The sequence below is a fragment of the Uloborus diversus genome, chromosome 10 (genome assembly GCF_026930045.1).
Source record: "Uloborus diversus isolate 005 chromosome 10, Udiv.v.3.1, whole genome shotgun sequence".
NCBI lineage: Eukaryota > Metazoa > Arthropoda > Arachnida > Araneae > Uloboridae > Uloborus > Uloborus diversus.
In genome coordinates this window covers 37,737,262-37,744,104 of record NC_072740.1, presented here as the reverse complement: position 1 = coordinate 37,744,104, position 6,843 = coordinate 37,737,262, and positions in this window count along the sequence as shown.

Sequence of the window (6,843 nt, the reverse complement as noted above, 5' to 3'; positions counted from 1 at the left end):
AGTGGAAAAACAATATTTTATAGTCGTTTCCTTTTTAAAAAAGAAAGTATAGAAGGTAGTTTACTTTTGCTAATTCACCGTATAAAAATATTTGAAGCCTATGTTTTCTTTTTAAACAAGCAGCAACCCACGATAATCCTAAGGTGCAGTTCAGAAGGGAGGGAGAACGTACGGACTAGAGAGAAATGTAAATGACAGATTAAAGATGAGAAGTATTATAGTACTACACAACTGCGTAATAGTTATAAATACAAAATATTGAAGCCAAAACTGCATTAGATATTGGCAGTATATTTTTATAAACCGTATAGTTAAACAGTATTCCTATAAGAGAAGCATTAGAGATGTATTTTAAAATTATGAAGTGAACTGATTTTATTAGGTAAAATTACTCATGCTTATCACTAAGTTTTTTCAGAAAACTATTACTAGTATTTGTAACATTAGCGTTAAACCAGTAATTCTACTTTTTTTCTTTCGAACTATAAAATTTAGATTAAAATGCTTTTCGCTCCACTTATAGTTTTGCAAACATATTTTTCATTTTTTTTTTTAAATTTCTCTTTCAATCTTTTTTTTTGTTTGCATGGTGTCACTTTAGGTTATGTATCGCAACAATTTATTTAAATAATGAGAGACATCATAAAAAGCCGAATTTAAGCTCATTAAGTACCCTTATATACCTGTAACTGCCAGAAAAGTTTTTTTTTTTTTTTACACCACTTGGAGTAAAAGCGGCTTTAGTTTTACAAAGCTCGTGACGCTCGCTCTTTCATTTCCTCCAGGTGTGAAATCACTTCTTCATCTCCAGTTTTTTTATAGGCTTTTTTGCGCAGGCTTTACGTTGAGGGAAATCTCATAAGTGGAAACAAGATCTTACTTTTAGTGGATTTTTTCTTGAGCATTATTTATTTTTCTTTGTTCTGCATGTTATCATCAATTGTTGAAAATATGTAAAGTTTCAGAGCTTTAACTACCACGTACGATAACATCCCTAAAGCAATGATTAATAAGCAAGAACGGTTACCAACTTAAGATAATTGATAGTTTTTATTACTGAAATAATCAATTATCTTATGACGATTATTGTTACGATGATAGCGATTTGAGAGAATGTATGATTTAAATTAGTAGCACCGCCCATATCTTTAACGACGAAAGGAAAAAATCTTACCTAAATGTATAGTCATACGCTTTGGAAATTAAAGTATGTTAAAATTCAGGAAACATTAAGTCACAAACATATCCCCCCCCCCAAAAAAAAAACACTACTTACCGAAGATACAGTCAGTCAAAAATGGCAACATGAACGCCATTTCCCACTTGCAAATTTTTGACAAAGTTTTTAAACTGCGTTGTTACCCCCGGACAGGATCACGATATTTTATTAGTTTCTTTTAAATTGAAAAATACTGATTTTCTTTTGTGTATGCATATATTTTTGAAAAATTATCTAATGTTTCTTGTTACGGGTTTTTGAAAAAAAAAAATCACAAGTAATAAAATGTTTAAATTTTTTTCAGTATTTTAATTTTTATCAGTATAATTGAGTAGTACTCTCCCTGAAAAGGAAAGCTTCCAATTTTGATAACAGGTAGGATTTACTTGTATGTAAAATAAATAAATAAATAAATAACGGTGGACATTAAAGTTTAAATTGAGATAATAATAATTTTTTCCTCGTAGAAAAACGAAAAAGTTATGAACTATTAAGGCAAATTGCAATCCAAAATTATTGAATGCTTCCTGAATTGTTTGGAATTCTAAGGGCAAGTTCCATTTCGTGTCACATCTAATATTTTATTTTTGACAACTGCAACTGTTTCGAAGTCTCTCAATGCCTAGAAATAACATTCAAATCAAATGATAAGCTATCCATCAGCTATTCGAATCTTAGATGAGTAGGAATAATAATATTCATGTGTACACTTTCTGCCGTATAGAGATTGATTTAAAGCGAATCTAATGGGATTGATAAAGAAATTTCTCTCGACATTTTATAGTATACTAGTGCAGGAATTAGAGAATAAAGCGAAACTAAAGTATTTACTTTTAAAAGCGTCACTTTATTAACATTTACCCATATAGTCCTATTGTAGGAATAATAATGTTCAATGTTCATGTGATTACTTTTTGCTGCGTAGGAATTTAACGTCAGTGATATGGGTGGGCAGTTTATGGTGGATTGTTTTTTAGTAATTTCAGAAAACTTTTACAGATAAATTTGAATAGTTACGTTTGGTAATTTTAAGTTAGTATAACTTTTATTGTGTCTTATTGTATGAAAAGTATATGATGAAATAAATATTAGTGAAAAGGATGGGGAAAATTCAAAAAATCTGATTTTTAAGTTTACTGAGAGCCGAAACTACTTAAAGAATAAGTTAAACTTTAGATACTAAAACAATAAAATTATGAAATCTGTGGACGAATCAAACTTTTTCAGAAGATGAAAGATTAAAAAACACTCTATAAAGCCAAAAATTAACAAAATGCAATAGTCTTTCTAAGGATAAGAGTTGCGTTTAACGGAAAATACAATAACTTTTATTTTTATAACATAACTAGTAGTGCTGCTAAGTCTACAATACAATTATTGAAAAGATAGCTTCGTGGGATTTCATCATATAAGTCACATAAAATGCATTTTTATAGCGTGTCAATGCATAAAAAGAGAGAGAGAGAGAGAAAGATATAGGGGGAAAAAGGGGGCACATGTGAACAATTCTTTTCATTTCTTTATTTTTCAAAAATATTATCAACTTCTCACGCAAAAGTGTGCCCATGATTGAATACACTTTTCCTTGTATCATGATTTTTTGGGGGGATTCTTTAAAATAATATTTCTTTACTTTATTGGTATTTTTTAAAAACTTCTGCAGTTGTTCACATGTGCTTCCCCCTCTAGGGGAACATGTGAACAGGCCTGGGCCACATTTGAAGACGGGTAAAAAATGCAGGAGAAGCATTATATTTTAATGGAAAATTCTTTAATATGAAACATATACCTGTACTGCGTCAGTTTCAATTGCACAGTTATAGTTTTCTTAAAAAATATTATTTCCGAATATATAACTGCGCACTATCGAATTCTGAAGTTTTGTAGCCTGTTCTGATCCCTGAATAGACTAGACAAAAACTTATATGACTACATAATACAAATAATTTTTTTTATGTAAGAGTTACTCTATATATTGTTTACTTTTAAGCTTCATACAGTATTTGATAATGTAATTTAAAATGATTTTAAACTTCGGTTTTTAATTTAATGAAAATATTTTGTGTCTTTTTATTTCCTGTATATTATATAGCACTAAACTATGGATCAAATACTTAGTACAAAAAATTTAAAAAATAAAAATATTAAATATTTATTTATTTATGTTTAATAATACTAATAACAATTGACAATAAATTTACAAACTGATTATAGGAAAAAAATAATTATAACTATTTACACATTTTTTAACACTTACAATAATATCCTGTAATAATAATAATAATATTTCGGAGAGCGACTGCGGGAACTGTTCACTTGGGCCCCTAACTGTTGTGTTCACAAGTGCCCCATCGTCTTCTTTAGAGCTAACTCGCAAAAATAAAGAATTTTTCATTTAATAAAGAGAAATTAACATTGTCATAATTTTACTTAAATGTTCATACAATGTTTCGTAATAGTACGATTAAAATTAGCAGTTAGTTTTTAAAATGTTATCACGTGAAGAAGACTGTGAAAACAAAGAAGTTACCCTCACTGAAACATAAAATGGCTCATTGCTCTAAATGTTTGTCTAAGAGATACAATTGGTACTGTCCTTAATTGAGATTTTTTCCAGATTTTTTGCTTGAAGAAATCCTAGTAAAACATACCATGTTCACGTGTGCCCTGTGTTCACATGAGCCCCCTTTTCCCCTATATTAACGGATTTGCAGCAGTATGATGTTAAAACGAATATAATAATAACCGATTCAAGTGTTATAATTTATACCGGTTTAGCTTTCTAAATATAGACAAATAAAAGCCAATTTTTTGAGTAAAAATGCATAAACCACACAACACATTGTAATATCGAAAACATCTGCATCAAAGAGAATTTTTACAATCTGGGAGTGAAAAATCTAACCTGATAATGATTAAGAAGTCCATTTTGCCAAAAAGCGGTTAGCCTATGTAACACAAAAACCGATTTTTTTTACTTGTGTGTACGCTTAATAGCCAGTTTTTTAACAGCCAGAATCAGGCAGACACACTTTTTTTCCTTAAAGATTTGGGAGATCAAAGTTGGGACTGTGATATTTCTTTAAGACAAACATGCCAATATACAGTCGCTAATATTTTTTCCCAAAGAGTGAACCATGGCAGTAAAATTTATTCTGTGTTCCACTATATTCACTTTAGCTATTAGGCCATAAATACTTGTGCTTGACTCTTAGTACAAGGGTCAAAGGTCACTCAAAGTTAACGTAAAAAGTAAAAAGTTTTTTCTATTTTGAACCTCGAAATCTAGTTGCTCCAGCAGTTAACCATAAAAATATATATTTTAGTAATTACATGCTGAAGAGTGGTACCCAAAAATAGTAAGTTATGTGTGGTAGATTTTTGGAGCACTGAAATAGTTGAATCTGGAAATGTGGAAATTGTATGACATTTTAGATCAATAACTGCTTGCACCAAGAGTGACTAGGTATGAAACTATGGGTGAAGAAATCTTTATTCTAGCAGAAACACAATAAGTTAACTGGACTGTGGCATTTTCATTCAGAGTTTATAAATTACGGCTCTAAACTTTGCTCAAATAGTGTATTTTGGCCCTTGTTAAAAAATATCTTTCACTATTAGTTCTACTAATATTACATTATTTTTTTTAACTAACTTATTTGAAATCTGAAGATAGTGTATAGTTGGGGAAAATTTGAAACTTAGGTCTAAAAATACTTCTTATTATGCGACAAAAATGACACCACCAAATTATAGCTCCTTTAAATTCTTTTTGTCTCTATGGCAATTGTAGCTTACTTATATCCAGCTAATTACAGTTGCGGATTATGGTCGCCTCAAACGTCGTTAGCAAATTCTTTTTTTTAGCTCTTGTAAAAAAATGAAAACACTGAATATACTCGTATTGCTCTTTTTGAGAAATAACTTTAAAATGATACATAATACATTTCCAAATGTATAGTAATACCGTAATATACTGTAAGGGAACGGGGGCACATGTGAGCATGGTATGTTTTTCTAGGGTAACGTCAAGCAACAAATCTTAAAAAATACTGAAGTAATGGCATTACAAGTCCTACTTCTTGGCAAAACTTTCGGAACAAGGAGCAAGTTTAGTTTTAGCAGATGTTAATATGATTTTATCAGTTTTCTTCGCGTAAAAACATATTTTAAGCTAACTACAAAGCTAAACTTAATTACTGCACACCATTATATGAACATTCAAGTACCTTTCTGACAATCTTTTTGTTTTAAATTTATTTAATTAAAACATCTTTATTTTTTGCAAGAAAGTTCTAAAGTAGATGATGGAGCCTTTGTGAACGAAACACCTAGTTGCGAGTGTAAAAAGTTCTAATATCCTCTCCGTAATATTAATATCAGTGTAGGGTATTATAAAAGATAAAAAAAAATGCGTAATTATTTGCATTATAAGTTTTCTACAATCAGTTTGCAAATTTATTGGTAATTGTTATTTTTATTATTACATATTCATTAATTTATTTTTATTAATATTTTATTTTTCAAATTTATTTTAAACTAAATAGTTGGTCAAGAGTTTAGTGTTATATAATAGGATAGACCGTTACAACGCACTACGCTTTTTTCAAAACGAATTATAACTGAAGAGCCCATTAGACATATCATGTTGATGTGGCTGCCTAGCAAACATCCTCACAAGTTTTTGAATATCAGTCGAGCTTCGGTCTAGCATGCAGAAAGAATAATCTGTTTTCTTCCAAGTCGAGTAAATTTTGCGTTGTACAATATGAAGCTTATTGGGAATAAATTGTACTTAGTTAAGAAAGAACAAATAGAGAGATACATTTTGAGAATTGTATTTGTATGAACTCAAATGCTATTAAATGTTTTTGCACGTTAAAAAAAAAAAAAAAAAAAATCCAAACTTGGCGACGGGGCAAGTTTACGCAACGTGCCCTGACGCTTTTTTTGCTCCGAACTGTGTCAAAACTTTTTAGTATTTTCAGGCTATTTGGTTTTGAAAATATTTTTTTAATTTTTAATTGAGTTACAAATTCGTATCTTATAGCTTACAATCATGTAGTGTTGTCTTCATGCCCGTTCAGCTTTCACTTTATACGCTATTCAGTCTGTAATAATTCTGTCTGTAATTTATTTTAACGAAGGTATAACATTATGTTTAAAATGCTAACAGAATCACGTTAGGTGTAAAAATAAACACGCGTAAACGTGCCCCGTGTCCGAGGAAAATTTTCGCAACCGACTTAAACTTTAAAAAAAAAGAAAAAAGTAACGGTTAAAAACACAAAGTGAGCATAAACTGAATACACCAACTTTGACTACATTAACTGCTTCATAAAACCGTATTGTCTGAAATTTTCTAAGTTAAAACATAAAATTTAGAAAATTCATTGAAAAAAGTCCGTGCGAACGTACCCCGGTCTGCCCTACTCACATTAAATAAAATATTTTAATTTAATTGAAAATTCAAGTTTAAAATTATTTTAAAATTTATTTTCATGTTATGTATGAAGTTTAAAAGCAATATAATGTAGCAATAATCTTTACACAATAAAATATTCTTTGTACTATGTCGCCTTTTAAGTTTTTTTCGTGAATGCCCCGTGATGAACATGTTGCGA